The following is an 18,934-nucleotide window of genomic DNA, read 5'->3' on the forward strand; positions in this document are numbered from 1 at the left end:
TCAGTTGTTTAGCATCTAATCCTTATTACGGGATTGTTTTTCTAATCCTCATTAAATCACATATGGAAAAATAACAGCAGGCTCTCCAACTGATAGCACCTCTGCAAACTTTGAAATCCCCTTGACATGCTTGTTTACTAACTTCCTTCTTCAAATTACATTTCTCTTTCCCATTTATTTTGTGCCTATATCTGTGTGTTTATATGCATATGCATGTACATCTACATACTTAAGCACACACCAATACATTAATACATCCACTCCAGGGGGCTGTGTTATCCACTCCTAATGTAAAGTGAGGCTATTCTGATTGTTAAAAAACATCACCACTTCAGTTTAATGAGAAAGAAAATAAATAAGACTTAAAAATACAATTGTCTGCGAGTTTCTTTCTGCTGATAGGAAGTATATTGTACCTCATAGAGGATGATTTTATGGGCATGACCATGAGAAAATTATATTTGCCTCCTTAAGAAAGAAAAACCATTGCACTGTAGTCCTAAGTTTTGAAAGCACAAAGCAGCTCATATGATTTGTTGTTTGCATTATGGTCCCAGACAAGTGTGACTGAAACAGGCTTTCTGGACGATGCAAAAAATTCATTTATCTGGAAACGAGGCTGATCTAACCAAAGCAAAATACACCCTGAAGTATTTAGCAACAGAGACATAATAATGCTCTGATATGCCACTCTTACCTGTCCTCTTCCCCAAGGAAATACTAGAGTTAACCTAGCTTTCAGGCCTTGAGAATTTTCCACATTTTTTTGGTGAGGGGGGAGGGGCATAGTCAATGTACATATTAATGGATCTAAAAAATTCAAATTTGAAGAAATACACTATATTTAGCTCTCCGACTGAAAACTACACTTCTTGTCGCCACTACAATGACCTTGAAAAAGTGTCCTTTTTTGTTAAGAACACATACAATGCATAGCATTTTCATGTGAATATTTGTACTTTGGAGTTCTTCCAAAAGGATTGTAGATTTCATATGTTGTAAATGGTCTTTGCTGTCATTTGAATGACATTAGCTACTCTGTGGTGACATGAGGAGGCTTGCTGCTTCTCACATTTCATCACAAGCCCCTTTTTACAATTAAAGAATATAAATGATGTGAAAGCTTCATCTGTGTACTTAACAAAACAAAAAGCAGTACATCAGCAGAACAAAGTGTCACTATCACTTATGTCAGAGTAATGGAGTTGTTGAAAACCATCAAACCCAGATGAGCACAAAATGAAGCCTGGATTTCCAAAGTAATGTGTGGAGAAAACAAATAAGTTGTGCTTGATGAAGTGTCTCAGTTTCCGACATCTGCTATGAACTTGTTGCATGTGGGGACTGTGGCATCCCTGAACTACCAGCTGCACAAGTTGTCTACTTACTGCTGGCAGCATAATGTCTGCCTTTGCAATTCAACACAAAGCTATTATTAACAGATTTAATTTTAGCCCCTTGCAAATGTGCACCTTATTTTCACACCTTAGTCTGCCAGAAACCATGTACTCAGAACAGAAGTGTAGACTAAAACACACATAGGAGTAAAAGTAATGAAACAAAAAAAAGAAAACGAGCAAACAAAAAAAATCCCACCACTTCTTTCTTCTTTTTGAAAACTCAAATCTTTCAAGAAATTTGCTTTATTTCATGCGATATTTGAAGTGGTTTATTTGTGCAACAGAAAAGGAATGAGCAAATTAACAGGGTTTATCTCCCCCTTGTAGAGGTAAACACTGGTCTTTGCATGTTTCTCTCTTGCTAGGACACTTAATGATTAAAAATACCAAAGAAGAATAAATAAAAAAGCATTAAAAATAAAATTGCATCCCTAAATGCTTTCCTTTCCTCACAATTTATGGGACTAGACTAAGAGAATCCATAAGATCACCCAGCACCTCATTCAGCACATCTCTCTTTGTGAAAGATGCTGGGAAGTGAGGCATATGGAGGAGAGCCTGCACTTGAGGTTTGGAAAGTCTTCAGCCTTCATGACAAGTCCACAGAATTCTCAGCTGGGCACAGCACTACACCAACAGTCTGGTAACACAAGCCAGATTTGCATATCAGCTCTGTCATAGCATGGTTTTGCCCGCCCATATATATCCTACTTATCTCGTCGTTTCCCAGTAGCCTACAGATGTACGTGCAAAATATTTAAACACATGAAAAAGCGAGCAAGCAAGCTAGCAAGCAAGAAAATAAATGAAACTTTCTTTGGTAAAAATGGGCTCCACAGTCTAACTCTTGCATGTTTGCTTGTATTTAGCCTAATTTTAACAACTAAACCAATTTTACGTGTTGTCTCTAGTCCAACAAAACATGTCATCCCCTCGTAGCAACTTGGGGAAAATTCTGCAAAATTTAAAAGGTAGCAAAGTGGAAGAATATAGGATACCTCAATTTAATATTTTATATTTCATTTTATTTTGGATAGAATCTTCATGTTCCTGTTGCTAGGAGAAAGCAGGACTAAAAGCACATCAAAGGGTAGAATCTACATTAGTCCTTCCCAATGCACTGATAGGCACAGCCAGACTAGCTAGAGAATGAGGCCACATACTTATGGTGAGTCTACTGACCAAAACTTGCATGCAAAGAGTACAGTAATATTTTTTTTAATTCAGTGGTTTTTTCATCTCTAATAGCCCATCTGTTTCTGGGAAGCTGAAAGATACCTATGACAGATATATATCTTACAAGCCACATAACACTGGTCCACCAAGCATTTCTTATTTTAGCTGGATTTGCTAAATCCTTCTAATGAATATATGTTTTTTTCCTTAAGCAGCAATATGTGAATAATCTATATTTAATGAAGTGTCTGAACACAGCATTTTGAAATTCCATGCAGAGTCCCATTAACACATTTGTAAAAGATATAGGCAGAGGAAAACATCAAGATGTGGAAGTGTGGGAAGTAAATGTGAAAAAGTTGCAATAAATTCTTAATAAATCAGTGAAACAAACCATCTGGGTAGTGTTTATATCCCAGAAATTCCAAGAATCTGTTTCTGAATATGTTCATCAATACTTCTTGCATTTCTTACACATACCTTCATTCACTTGCAAAAATGCATACCTTCAGAATCAGTATTCCTGTTGAGTAATTTCAAAGAGAAAGAAACAAGAAACAGGGAATTTAACTTCAAAAAATTGATTTAGAAAACATGACTTTTTGTTTAAACAAATAGTTGTCAGAGCAGCCACTGAAATCATGCCAATATTCTGATTAGGCAGCAGAAATAAAATGTACTTATGGCCATTAAAACTATAGGATTGGTTAAATTTTGGTTAAAAAATACATAAGCTACGTATGAAAAAGTGAGACAGAGTAATTTTGTTCTACTTTATGAGCCTTTCTCCTGTGTAAGGTTAGGTCAAGGGAGGGAATTGTCCTGCTCTGCTCTGCTCTGCACTGGGGCGGCCTCACCTTGAGTGCTGGGGGCAGGTCTGGGTGCCACAATATAAGAAAGACATTGAGCTCTTAGAGAGTGTCCAAATGGGGGCAGTGAAGATGGCGAAAGGCCTTGAAGGGAAGCCATATGAGGAACAGCTGAGGTCACTTGGTCTGTTCAGCCAAGAGGATATTGAGGGGAGACCTCATTGTAGTTACAACTTCCTCATGAGGGGAAGAGGAGGGGCAGGCACTGATCTCTTCAGTCTGGTGACAGTGACAGGACTTGAGGGAATGGCCTGAAGTTGTGCCAGGGGAGGTTTCAGTTGGATATCAGGAAAAGGTTCTTCACCCAGAGGGTGTTTGGGCACTGGAAGAGGCTCCCCAGGGAAGTGATCACAGCACCACATCTGACAGAGTTCAAGAAGCACTTGGACAATGCTCTCAGGCACATGGTGTGACTCTTGGGGCTGTCCTGTGCAGGGCCAGGAGTTTGGCTTGATGATCCTTCTGGGTGTCTTCCAACTCAGATTAATCTGTGATTCTGCATGATGTTTGAGGAAAATATTTTGTCACCATTCTGTTCTAACACTGCTTCCTGGTCCAACAAAGTCCTTCTCCACCTTCACACAGAGCCTTCTTTCAGGCAGAAACTGCTGTAAAACAGGAGAAATAGGAGAATTAGTTACAGAAAGCCTGTAAAAATGCTTATGACCAATGCAGACAAGAGGACAGGAAAGTTGCTAATGAAAAAATAAGCATAGCGTCTGCTAACTATGTAAATTATTAAGACAGCCTGACTTTCAAAGCTCATTCTTGCTCCTATATCAGCTGTCTAAGAAAATTAACCATGTAGTCAATAGATCTAAGTTATCAAAGAGAGCAAAAAAGAGAGACTTGGCTTAGACTGGCAGAAAGGACAAGCATAAATCAGATCTTATAGACCAATATTTACTGACAAAGGGAAAAACTGTTTTAACAAAATCTAGGTGTATTTTAATATATGACTGAAATGTAAACTCTACTATGAAAACTTCTACGTATCTGTAAGTGTGGATAATGAGACACCTGAATGAAAAGTTGCCAGTGAAATCAATGGAGATTGTATGAAATTATCTATTTAAAAAGAAAGCAGCAACCACATAAATAAAAAAAACAAATAAACCCACACCTGAATAGCAAATAGGTCCCTTTTCTTTCTTTCAAATATCGTAAATTCTTCCTCTGTGTTTATGTAGCTGAGTTATGAATCTCTTTTGAAATTCTACTATATCATTGAGGAAACATAGAATTTAAATTTTGTGAACTATTCCACAGTGCAAAAGGAAGAACAGAAAAAGTGTCTATTGAAGGTATATTAGTGCAAGAAAAGAAAACATATACAGAAACTGTGTAAAAAGAGAAGAAAGCATAGAGAGTTCTAGTGAAAATAAACCTAATATATCAAAACTTCAACTCTTCCAGCTTAGTTGCTGGCATATATGTTAGCATATTTTTCAACTAGATTTTTTTTTTTTTTTAATGAACACATTTAGATTTCATATACCTTAAGAGGGAATAAAGAATTTATAAATTTAAGTTTGTGAATCTAAATGAGAGGGACAGTGGGAATTTGGGTTTTGCCATTGGATGGCAAGAAATTTCAAGGGAATGCCAGGGCCATTTTTATTATTACTGTTACTTAGTAGCTAGAAAAAGAGCTGAGAAGAAAGGGAAACACATTTGTGAAGTACTAAAAGCTATCCTTGAAGGCTTGGATTTTATTCTGTACAGGGCAGGAAATGAAAGTGGACCTTGATAGGAGGAGCTCTGTTTTAGGAAGAAAAATACTGCCAACCATATCTAGTATAGTTCTGTTGAAAGAATTCGAACCCGTACCATAATTGCTGGTCAGAAGTGGGCTGTGGGTGGATCTGTGGGTGCCCAGCACTACTTCAAATGACTCTCTTCCTATAAGAGTGTACCTCTAGGCCTAGGAAAACAGCACCTACTTGTTCAAAAGGAACAAATACACATAATAACACTCTGAACATACATAATTATAAGACAGAGCCATGAACATTTCTATCTTGTACCCTTACACACTGCTCTAAGCAAAAGCTGCAGGTTGGTTTGGTTTGGTTTTTACCATTTGCCTGGACCAACTATCATTAGAAACAAAGATACAGAATAATATTTTCATGCAAATGAGGGACCTAAATTATCACAAGCCTGCCATAAAGAGAGAGGGAAAAAAATTAAAATGTCCCTAAGATCTTGAGGAAGGCTATTATAAGTCAGTCATTTTCCTGCTACTAAATCAGACTTTGACCAAATAAGAGATCTGACATTCTGAAAGTAAGGTACTTTAGGATTAGCATGTCTTTAATTTTAGATGTTATAGTCTTCATACCATGTAGATGTATTTATCATATTAATAAATGTTATGAGCTTTCATAACTTTTTTGCTTTTATTAGCTTATGGTAAACAGTCCTTTGACAGCTATTTGGCTATTAAGAAAAATATCATAAGATTGGTTTTCTACATACCAGACTTTTTTCACAGTGCTTCTCCTCTTTTCATCTCAGGCATGTTCATTACTTAAAATATTTTGTTATCTTAACTGCTTTGCTTAAAAGAGTAGTATGGAATTATGTGCCTTCCCTTATTTACTTGCAGTTCAACACAGCAGTAACAACAAAAAGATTTGCATACTGGTTTTTTATTTATTTCTGACAAATATAGCTTATTTTCTTTGAAAAGCTATAGCAGCATAAAAGGATTTTTAAGCGTGCAGAGAGAATGGCATTTGACACCTCTCAGATGTTACAGTCAAGAAGGTTTTAATAGGATGACTCTGCATTACTCTCATTTTGCCTTATTAATATGCTAAAGTCATTTTTGCTGTGCAGTGTAGCAGTTTGACACAGAGGAAAATTAACTCAAGCTATATTTATTATGGTTGCAGGGATAGTCTAGTGACGTTTTCCATTACCAGCCAGCATAAGTGACTTCTCTGGGAGCCACAAAGCACTAAGAGTGAAATTTACTGCTCTGAGAAGACTAACATAGGACCTGTCCTTCATTCAGTGTTCAACATAGCACTTGCAGACACTTTAAGCTTGAGTCAGTGATGTGAACAAGATAAAATTTTATGCCTTTGTGTGGAAAACTGTGGATCAGAAACCTAATCATCTCAGTGATAAGAATACTTCCTGTGACTGTGAGAACAAAACAGTAGAGCAGTTTCAGGAATATGTGAGAGGGGGAGAAAGCCTCAGATTAGGCTGCATTTTGGGTGAAGAGCTTTTTATAAATATAATAAGAAGAATGCCCTCAACCTTTCAGCATGTAAGCACAGCAAATAACAAGCTACCTGCATCACGACTTGTGCAAGTCTGTAAGATATGCTGAATATACATCTTCACTCTTGCCAGTGGTATCTAGAGCAAACAAAGAAGACTGTACTATATTTAAGTGTCTAGGAGTATTGTTCTTGTTCTTACTACTATTATTGATTAATCATGATGTTTTGCAGTACCTGTTATGGGTAAGAATGAACAGAAGTTTCTTCGTTTGCATACTCATTCCATACCTCCAGCATTTATTATGGTGCATATTTGGTGTCTAGACATTCTTCACTACAGGGATAATTTACTGTGTAACCTGCTATAAATTCAGAGAGTCTTCTGAGAGTTGAAATTTAATTGACCCTCGGAGAAAAAGATGAACATGAATTAACAGTCTTCATGTAAATCAAAGCAGAATCATTCTCAGATGCCTCATTTACATCCTCTGAGTCCAAACAAATGAAGACAACTTCGGTACAATAAGGTCTACAAATTATATATTAATTGAGTGGGTGTATTCTTGTCACAAAGTTTCATTTCCCTTGAAGACAGTGAGGTTCCCGGGAAACAGAAGGGCCAAGTTCCATACCATAAGCTCAGAGGAAAAGGTGCACATCACCAGTTTAGTCATCAGACTCCATGACTAAGCTGGCTCTGAAAGACCCATGGCTGTACACAAGGAAAATGTCAAGTATCTTGAAAGACTATACCTCATTTCCTTACTTTTCCTTTTGTTGCCTTTTTTTCTTTTTTTCTCAGCTCTGCAATCAAAAACTCAAAACTGCAGAATTTTACAGGAGTGTGTATTATTTACTCCAGCATTCTTGCTTGCAACAAGGATGAATCAATGGGAGTAAATTGTTTCTCCAGAAGCAATGACTCAAAAGAGGTACAGTGGGCAAATGGGTGAGGTGTTTGTGCAAGAATGTATCCTGACATTTAGAGCTAAGCCCCTATTTAAGTTTAAAATTATAGCTTTTCTATGCAAGGGCAGACCACCAGGCAGATCCAGCTGACAGAACTTGCTCCAGAACTTCAGAGCATTACAAAGACTTAAAACAGAAGAATACTTGCCCAGTAAATTCTTCTTTTTCTGTATTTGTACAGGGTTTGTAGAAAAAAAAAATAAAGAGGAGAAGGGTGTATAGGAATTAAAAAAAACACAGAGGGACAAAATAATGATGTATTAAATGCCTACATCATGTCAGGGTGCCAGAATCTTGTGCATGAAGAACAGGGCTCCATTGCTTTATAGATTTGGAAGAAGACAGTAGTCACAGAATCACAGATTAATCTGAGTCGGAAGACACCCAGAAGGATCATCAAGCCAAACTCCTGGCCCTGCACAGGACAGCCCCAAGAGTCACACCATGTGCCTGAGAGCATCGTCCAAACACGTCTTGAATTCTATCAGGGTTGATGCTGTGACCACTTCCCTGGGGAGCCTCTTCCAGTGCCCAAACACCCTTGCATGAAAAACCTTTTCCTGATATCCAACTGAAACCTCCCCTGGCACAACTTCAGGCCATTCCCTCAAGTCCTGTCACTGTCACCAGACTGAAGAGATCAGTGCCTGCCCCTCCTCTTCCCCTCATGCGGAAGTTGTAACTACAATGAGGTCTCCTCTTGTCCAGGCTGAACAGACCAAGTGACCTCAATCGCTCCTCATATGGCTTTCCCTCAAGGCCCTTCACCATCTTCCCCAGTTTCCCATCTTCTCCCAGTTTTGTATCATCTGCAAACTTACTTAGTATCCATGCCAGTTCTGTGTCCATGGGATTTATGAAGATGTTGAAGAGAACAGGAGCCCTGTGGAACCCCACCAGTGACAGGTCGCCAGTCTGATGTCAGTCTGATTCACTGTTAACACTTTGTGGCCTCCTTTGGACGCTCTTTAATGGCTGAATGCCTTTCTAGTATGGAGGTGACCAAAGCTGCAAACAATATTTTTTAAAAAGTCAGCTGCTTTTCTGCTCAAGTTCAGCAATATTGGTTAGCACCCTCATTTTGATTGGAAAAAAGCCAACCAAACTGCCTGTTTAGCTTACCTTTTCAGCTAGGTATGACATACTGAAAAGAAAGCCCTCTCCAGACTGTCAGTTCTCAAGAAGAACTATTGCTAGAAAAATGTTTGAATTCAAAATCCCTTGAAACCCAAGCAATGCTTCAATAAATTTAGTTGCAGGAACACACAAATGATAGGAAAGGATTCACTGTATATTACAGAAATGCGGCTTCTATTGAAATGTGTGACATTTCACATTGGAAAACAATACACCCATAGTAATAAACTATGAGAAAACACCACTGCTAAGGGCTTGCATAATCCTGGAGGAGGCAAAATTTTCTGTGGATATGGATAGAAGAGTCCTGTACTGACTAAAATGGATGAAAGATCACATATGCCAAATGAGAATCTGAAAGGAAAATGAGAAAAATGGGCTAAGATTAAATCAGAGCCAGACAAATTTGGAATACCATGATGCCTCTAGCAAGTCTGGAGTACAACCTTGTTTACATAGAAAGGAAAAAGCATAAACACCCACAAGGCTATTTCAAAATAGCAGCTAAGTACCACTTCTAAACAGTTCCCCATATGAAGTCAGGATGTGGCACAGACACAGAAAATGAAAAGATTATGATTCTAATTAAAATATCATATCCAGACCTGTGGAATTTAAACTGGAAATGAGATACAGGTATGAAAAATCAAGCCTGACATTTAGTGATATCTGTGGCGCAGCTGATTATCAGTCTGTCCATGTGATACACCCAGGTCCACCTGAGTTAATTTGAGGGTGCCACAGGACATCCATGGAAGGTGATCAGCAGAGATGGGAAAATGATCTGGCTGAAGACAATGGACATACTTGGAACAGGGTGACTCCCTGAACTGCTGGCCACCTTCACAGTCCACAACCTGAGCAGGTCATGCAGAAGCCCTCCTGATGGAAATTTTAGATGATTCTGGAGACTCCTTCTGAGTGTATCATTTAGCCTGGAGAATGACTATCAGAGACTAGCCCAGAGACTACCCTCAGTGGTCCCTGCTGCAAATCTGGTCAGTTTGAACAGTGATAAAATATTTGTCAAAAATATTTTGAAACTGTTTGCTGATACAGAAATGATCACATAGAAGAGTCTTTTGCACGGAGGCAGTTAAAATGGTTTTTGCTTGTGGTTCAGATTGGCTATATTGAGGGATATCAATGAGGAAGAAATATGCTTGTGTTGGGGTCCTTATACAGAATATCAGCTAGAGCATAAGAACTGAGCCAAGAAATGCTTTGGGAAGTATCTCCTGGTCCAACTGAGGACGGCCCTGAAGGGGGCCTCACAGCAGAGGCTCCTGTTGCCATCCGTGTAGTTGTTGGTCATCTTGTTTGGGAGATTTCATCTCTCATATGAGCATTATGCTGTGTCGAAATCCCAATAAAGTTTTAAGTATAAAATAACACAGTTTAGAGTCTGTGTAACAAGACAGTTCCATATTTTGGACTGTGGATTTCAGAGTATAATGGGCTACATTCGCCCACACATTAGCCGCCTTGGTTTGGACTGGCAACTGGAGATACTTGAAAGGAGGTTATTTTATAGGAATGGGCATTTTTCACTTCTGAAAAGAACGCCTCTTCAACATGACAAATTAGTGACAAAGAATACAGTAACTGCTGTAGAATACGTAGAGTACTTTGGCATATACAAGTAGAAAAACCTTAAGAAGACATTGAGGTCAGCCTATCTACCGGTAGGAATCTTAAGTGGGGAGTTTATAGAATTACCATGTAATAGCAAAAAATGTTATAATAATGCTTTTAGACGGGCATGCTGGAACAAGTTATAAACAACAAAAATAACCAAGTTGCATCAGAGACACATAAGACTTCACTATTAATGCATGATAAATTCAAGGTGACACAGCTTGAAGATAAATACAGAGCTTCTATTAGGAGAAAGTATACACTCGAATTCTTTGTCCTTTTACAAAGCTGAATGGGCAAGTGGAGGGCAAATATATCTCTTTCTTGCATAATTGATACACCTATCAGTAAAATACCCAAATACCATCAACAAGCAATACAGCAAGTAAAGAGGAGAAACAGGAAAAAGAAAGAAACTGTGGACGAAAACCATCATGAGAGTCTCAGACAAGAAAAACACTCCCTAGGACCATATATGTATTAAACAATCTAGATCCTAGAGGAAAGGTCCAAATAAATTGGATGCCTCCTATACTTAGAACAAGGCACAGTGCAGCAAAGATAGGTTGTAAGAGCAGGTGTCGAAACCAGGTTCTGGACTCCCAATCTGTTGCTGAGCTGCTATTTAAGCTCAGGTGGTTTCATTTCACTTGTATTTCTTGCTTCTCTTCCCTTTTCTCCATCCCATCTTCAAAGAATCACAGATTAATCTGAGTCGGAAGACACCCAGAAGGATCATCAAGCCAAACTCCTGGCCCTGCACAGGACAGCCCCGAGTCACACCATGTGCCTGAGAGCATTGTCCAAGTGCTTCTTGAACTCTGTCAGATGTGGTGCTGTGGTCACTTCCCTGGGGAGCCTCTTCCAGTGCCCAAACACCCTCTGGGTGAAAAACCTTTTCCTGGTATCTAACCTAAATGCCTCCTGACGCAATTTCAGGCTATTCCCTCAAGTCTTGTCACTGCTCACCACAGAGAAGAGATCAGTGCCTGCCCCTCCTCTTCTCCTCACAAAGTTGTAACCACAATGAGGTCTCCCCTCAGTCTCCTTTTCTCCAGGCTGAACAGACCAAGTGACCTCAGCTGTTCCTCATATGGCTTCCCTTCAAGGCCCTTCACCATCTTCATTGCCCTCCTTTGGACACCCTCGAACAGCTCGATGTCTCTCTTATACTGTGGCACCCAGACCTGCTGTGCTCCCAGCACTCGAGGTGAGGCCACCCCAGTCCAGAGCAGAGCAGGACAATCCCCTCCCTTGCCCGGCTGGTGATGCTGTGCCTGATGCCACCCAGGACACAGGTGGCCCTCCTGGCTGCCAGGGCACTGCAGACTCATGTTCAACTTGCCACTGACCAGGACCCCCAGGGCTCTTTTTATGTCACTGTTCTCCATCATCTCATTCTGTATTACAGGTTGCCCCATTCCTGATGCAGAATCTGGCACTTTGCCTTGTTGAACTTCATACTATTAGTGATTGTCCAGCCCTCTAATCCTTTCAGGTCTCTCCACAAGGCCTCTGTTCCTTCGAGGGAGTCAATGTCTCCTCCCAGTTTTGTATCATCTGCAAACTTACTTAGTATCCATGCCAGTTCTGTGTCCATGGGATTTATGGAGATTTTGAAGAGAACAGGAGCTCTGTGGAACCCCACCAGTGACAGGTCACCAGTCTGATGTCCCTCCATTCACTGTAACCCTTTGTGACCAACTCATGAGCCAGCTGCTCACCCATCACATGATGTGTTTATCCAGCTGTGTGCTGGATATTTTGTCCAGAAGGATCCTGAGAGAGACAACATCAAAAACTTTACTGAAATCTGAAAAGATTACATCCACTGGTTTCCCTTGATCAACGAGGTGGGTTACCTTGTCATAAAAGAAAATCAGGTTTGAAAAGAACGGCTTTCCTCTCAGGAAGCCATGCTAGCCTAGTGACTATGTTGTCCTTCAGGTGTTTTTCAGTACCTCCCAAAATAATCTTCTCTGTAGCTTTTACAGGCACTGAAGTGAGACTGACAGGTCTATAGATTCTGGGCTCCTCTTTCTCGCCCTTCTTGAAAATCGGGACAATGTTTGGCAGCAACCTCTCTGGATTCCCAAGACCACTCAAAATTCACTAGGAGAAGTTTTGCAATGACACGAGACGGCTCTTTGAGGATTCCTGGATGAATCCCATCAGGCCTCATAGATTTGCAGGGATCCAGCTGGAGCAGCAGATCCTGCACAATATCAGGGTCAACTGGGAGCTGATCTTTCTCACAGTCATGGTCCTCCAGCTCAGGGCACTGAGACCCCCTTGGTCCATCACCCATGTTAAAGACTGAGTCAAAGAATGCATTAAACACCTCTGCCTTGTCCCTGTCCCTGTTTGTGAGGTGACCTTCCTCATCCTGTAACTGGCTAATGTTATTTCTACACTCCATTTTGCCATTAATATAATTGAAAACAAATCTTTTTATTGTCCCTCACAGTTCTGGCCATCGTCAACTCCAACTGCACTTTGACCACACAAATTTTCTTCCTACAATGGGAAGCAGTATATCTGCATTCTTCCCATGTCTCCTGACCTTGCTTCCACTGGGCATATACCTTACTTCTTTGCCTTATTTCCAAGAGAAGATTCCTGTTCAGCCAATCTGGCCTCCCACCTCTCCTGCTTGACTTCCAACATTTGGAAATTGCCTGCTCTTTTACCCTTACGAGGTGATGTTTAACAAGTGACCAGCACTGACGGACTCCAGCACCTGTCAACACATTTTCCCAAGGGTCCTTACTCACCAGTTCTCTGAGCAGCCTGAAATCTGCTCTCCTCATGTCCAGAATTGAGGTTTTGCTAACACTTCTTCTCCCATCAAGAGAGATTTTTAACTCAATCACTTCGTGGTCATAGTGGCCAAGATGTCCACCAGCCTCTACTTCACTCACGCGATCCTCTCTGTTGACAAGATGTAGATCAAGGAGGGCATCTTTCCAAGTTGGGTCCCTTAGGACCAGCAGGTTCCATAAAAACTGTCACCAAGGTTTTTTAAGAATGTTGTGGCCTGGGTTGTATCAGCTGGTTTATGCTTCCAGTTAATTTCTGGCAAGTTGAAGTCCCTCATAAGAATAAAGGCTCCCTCTTAAGAAGTGTCCCTTAGTTCCTCAAAAATTAATTCATCAGCATCATTGTTCTGCCTATAGGTCTATACTAGTTTCCCACAATGACCTGCATTATTTGTTTGCCCCTTGATTCTTATCCAGAGCCTCTCAACTGTGCCATTGTCAACTGTGAGTTCCATACATTCTAACCCTTCTATCACATTCAGTGCTGCTCCTCCACCTCTGCCCTGCCTATGCCTCCTGAAGAGCCTGTAAGTGTCCACCATGGCACCCCAGGATTCATCCCACCAGGTTTCTCTTATGCCAATTATATCATATGTGTGGGATTGGGCCAAAGGTTCAAGCTCATCCCATTTGTTCCTTATGCCGCCTGCATTAGTGTAGAAACATCTCAGGTGCGATGCATTGTAGCCAATGTCTTGTGAAGCAGATTGAGGGACTCCATTTGTGCCCATTTCCTCAAGTTTTGGCACATAATCCCATTGTTCATCACTTGAGAGCCTGTTTTTTTTTCCCTTTCCCGCTTCCAAGCTAGTTTAAAGCTCTGTCAATGAGCCCTGCTAGCTCCTGTGCTAGAATTCATTTTCCCCTCTGACATGAGTTTATCCCATCAGGTGTGAGCAGACCAGGTGCTGAGTAGATCATCCCATGGACAAAACCCCAACATTTTTCTGATTACTCCAATCTCAGAGCCACATATTGACCTGATGGATCTGCCTACTTCTATCAGTATTACTCCTTGTTACTGGAAGGATCAAAGAAATCACTACTTGTAATCCTGATCCTACTATCAATCGTCTCAGGGCCCTGAAGTCTCTTTTGATTGCTCTCACACTTCTCTTTGTTAATTCCAGACTGCCAGCTTGAACTATAAATAGCAGGTAGTAATCAGAGGGCCTTACTAGACTGGAGAGTTTTCCAGTGATGTCCTTTATCCAAGCCCCTGGGAGACAGCAGATTTCCCTGTGAGTTGTGTCTGGTCTGCATATTGAGCCCTCCATTCCCCTTAGAAGGGAGTCTCCTATTACAACTACCCTTCTTTTCCTCTTGACAGAGGAGGATGTGATGCAGGGTACAGGTGGTGTTGCTTTAGGAAACCACCCTATCCCAGACTTTCCCCCACCTCATCAGTTGTCTGGCCTTCTAGGTCCAGAGCCTCACACCTGTACCAGTCCTACTTGTCAAATTCTGAAGTGGAGGAGGAAGAGGATTGTAAATCTTATTGATTTACAAGCCACTCAGGCTGCTGGCTCCATATTCAGCACCCATCATGGTGCATACCTGGAAACTGAGAAATGCCTACACACATTTGCTATGTTTAAAGAAGAATCCATTCTCATACAACATAAATGGTGTTCAGTGCAATATCCTCTCTGACATGCATAAAGAAACAGGTCTCTGCACTGAAATCTGCAATCTGTGCAGCAGAGGTGTCATCAGAAAGTTTGCAGAAGTTTTCCTCACAACCCCCTTGAAAGCTGGCCATGAATCAGTTTGAAAGCAGCATCTGTTCTGTACACACCAAAAAAATGTTTTGTACTATGTGGGAAATATGAAACAAATGGAGCCACAGAAGAAACAGACAAATACAAGTGAGTTCCAGGTAACTCCAGGATAGACAAACTTCTGAGAGAGCACAGAACTCACATTTCAATATCAGCATTTTTTTCTTGTTAAATTACATCAGAAAATGGAAGATTAAATTATTTCTTTGACAATGAGCATTTAAGCATTTTGCTTGAAGGGGAAAAAAAGAACCTAATTAAAAAAACAAAACCACAAAGTCTTCTGAATATAGCTAAGGGAATAACACTTGAGGTAATTTATCTGGACTTCCAAGAGACTTTGGTGAGCTCCCTTGCACAATGGAGCTCTTAAAGCGCTGCAATAGACTAGAAACAGGTGGTGAAATTTGAAAGCTACTGAGTTGAGAGGAGTTCTGTCACTGAATTCATTGAGGTTATGCATTTAGCCAGAAAATCCTGGTGGGAATGAATGGTCATTTTCCAATTTGGCAAAAATATCAGAATGCAGTAATCCATGCATCTCTGCTATGATTGGTTTTGTACAGGATAGTTATACAAATATAAATTAAACTCTGAAAGCAGGGGTAAGGGTGAGATGCCAGAAACAGCAACATGAAGCTAGTCAATATTTAATAAGACTTTGCAGAAGCTATCCAGGATAGCAGAACAAATTTCAGCAATAAATGCAGGGTCATGGTTTTTATGAGAACCAATCTGAACCATTGATCAATGCTGTTTGACTCCATATTTACTGGAACAATTTAGAAGAAAACCCAAGGCCTGTCATATAACTAAATCTTTATGAAAATTTTTGCAAAAGAGAAACCACTCAATTTCTGTTTGAACAGATGTCTGGATTCATAAGCATCTCTTTGCTCAGGTTCTTCCTCCAGTTTAGCAGAAATGACACATCTGCCATCTCCCTCTTCCCAGGCTCAATAATTAGATGCTGAAATTGCAAAGCCAGAAAGTCAAACCAAAATAACAGAAACATATCTGTGAACAGACTTGCAGTGCAGCTTGTAACATTTACCTACGCAGAAAACACAAACTTTTCAGAGATTTGTTATTCAACATCTTATGTAGATGAAGGTCAGGATTAGGGGGCAGAGCAGCATGGGTGGCATTGTTGTGGAAATCTGTTGTAGACCTCCTGACCAGGAATATGAGGTAGAAGAGGCCTTCAGGCAACTCTAAGAACTCACATGGTCACATGCCCTGATCCTATTGTGGAAATATGACTACCCCAATATCTGCAAGAAGGATGACATAGGATAGCATAGAAAATCCAGGAGGTTTCTGTAGGGCATTGTTGATGACCTCCTGTGGAGCTAACATGAGGGGAAACAATATTAGAAGTCCTACTGACAGCAAGGAAGGACTGGCTGGGAGTGTTGGGGTGACCATGAGACAGAACTTAAGAAGCATGAGAGAGTAAAACAGAGCAAAAGTCAGGACCTTAGCCCTGGGCTTCAGGGTGGTAGATATAGGCCTGTACAGAGAGAGATGTCTTTGGAAGAATCCTGTGGAATATGGTCATGAAGAGAAGGAAGGTTCACAAGAGCTTGCTGATAGTCAAGCTCCAGAAAGATCCCTACCAACATATAAGAAGCCAAGCAAACGCGGAAAGACACCTGCATGGATGACTGAGGAACTCCTGACTAAATTCAGACAAACCCCCAAAGTGTTCAAGAGATGAAAGCAAAGATACATAACCTATGAGGAATATAAAGATACTATCTGAGCTTGGAGGGATGAGTTTAGGAAAGCTAAAGCCCACATGGAATTGAATCTCACAAGAGACATGAAGGACGAGAAACCCTCATACAGGTAGGTACACTGGCAGCAAAAAGAAGGCTAGAGAAAAAGTGGACCTGTTGCTGAATTGGGCAGAGAACCTGGTGACAAAAATACAGAGTAGGCTGAGGTACTCAGTTACTTCTTTCCTCTGCTATTAGCTGCTAGGGTCAGTCTCTGGAAATCCCAGACCCCTGAAACCACAAAGTCTGCAACCAGGAAGGCTTACTTTTGTAGAGGAGGGTCCTCACATTAGGGAGCATTTAAACAAAGCAGACTTACACAAGTCCTTGGTGGCTTGCATCCAGAAATGTTGAGGGAGATGTCTGATGTCATTGCATGATCAGTCTCAACTATCTTTGAAAGGTGCTGTCTGAGAGAGGTCCTGGTCTGCATTATGAAGCATGTTGCCAGACACACGTGGATTGCTGGTTCTCTTTCTGGGCTCCCCAGAACAAGAAAGATGTGGACATATGGAAAAAAGCCTAGGGCAGGACCACAAAGAGGATAGGAGCTGGAGCATCTCTCTTATGAAGTGGGAGAGAGCTGGGATTGTGCAGTCTGGAGAATAGAAGGCTCAGGTGGGATATGGATACATATTTAACATACAAATAGATGTTGAATATTATATATATATATATATGTATTTCTACAAATTATTTTTATACATATAGAAATACCTGATGGGGGAGAAAAGCTGATTGGAATCAGGCTCTTCTTAGTGGTTCCCTGTCACAGGGCAGGAGGCAAGGGGGATAAACTGAAACACAGAAAATTCCACATAAATGTAACAAAAGCAGGGGTTTTCACTGTGAGAGGGATAAAACACATAACAGGTTCCCTAGAAATTTTCTGGAGTCTTCAGCTGTCAAGATATTCAAACCCCTTACCTCAAAGCAAGGAAGCCCACAAAAATAGTACTTAAATAGGTTTCACACTTTTATGCTCAAACAAAACTAGCTAATTTACCCTAATCTTACACAAAGAGGCGTCTGAGCTGTTAGAGTTGAAGGCCATAGCAGTGACCCAATGCATGAATGTTCTAACCGAAACAGCAACTGACAAATAGATCTTTTAAAGCAAATATTAAACAGTCTTTAACTTAAAGTTCTATATGTTCTACTAACAGTGTTCACCAGGAAGATGTACTAGTTCATAGGGATAGTCCAGTTGCATCCAACTGCTGCTGTAGATTAACAAAGGCATTTGAGTGACAACCATGGTGTTCCTTGGTGTCCACAAATTTCTTGAAACATCTGGGTGTGACTATTTATTATGGATGTTACTGCAAATACACAGAAAATTTTGATTCCAAAGAACTATCACTCTAATATGCAACTACAGTAGGGCAAATACTTGCATTTTTCTGCTTTTCAGCTATGGGGACGCCCACTGTTAGCAAGGAAATTTGCAAGGATCAAACATCACAAACTCAGAAAGGTGCAGATGTGTTTTTGTGAGTGCACAACTCCACCAGATTTCTATATAATAGTTTAGAGGGACCTTCTTGGGAATTTACTCTACTGACATTTGTAATTTAATGCTGCATCCCCTGAAAAAATAAAATCAGAAATAAACCAGCACTTTGTTATTAGAAACCATGTCTCTGCCTCACACTACAAGTCCACTATAGCTAGAGAGTGCATACATGAAGGCCAAACTATGTGACTCATGTGACTATCAATTAGGTATGTAATTACAAACAGGCTCCATGTGGCTGTCTCCAGACTCAGAGGCTCAGTGTAGCCACTTTCTCTACTGTAGCGTCAGACTGCTGAGCATAAAATTGCTTGAACACATTAAATGCCATTTTACTTCCACTAAAATTATAAAATCATCTTTCAGCATGACAGAAAAAAGGGGTTAATTAAACCATTTGGGAAAAAAAATTCCAACACAGCCCTGTTTCCTTTTTATAGATACACCTTTTTGTCTTGTCTGTGGGAGTGTCAGCCATGGTAGAAATGTAGGTGCATTTGGAAAGACTGTGTCAGCTGCAAAACTCTTTCTGATTTAAAGTAGTTCATTTGTAGGGTGAGAGGAAACAGTTGCTGATCTCTCCCAGTGGTCGGGAGACAGTATTCTCTA

Source organism: Corvus moneduloides, chromosome Z, assembly GCF_009650955.1.
Source record: "Corvus moneduloides isolate bCorMon1 chromosome Z, bCorMon1.pri, whole genome shotgun sequence".
Taxonomy (NCBI): Eukaryota; Metazoa; Chordata; class Aves; order Passeriformes; family Corvidae; genus Corvus; species Corvus moneduloides.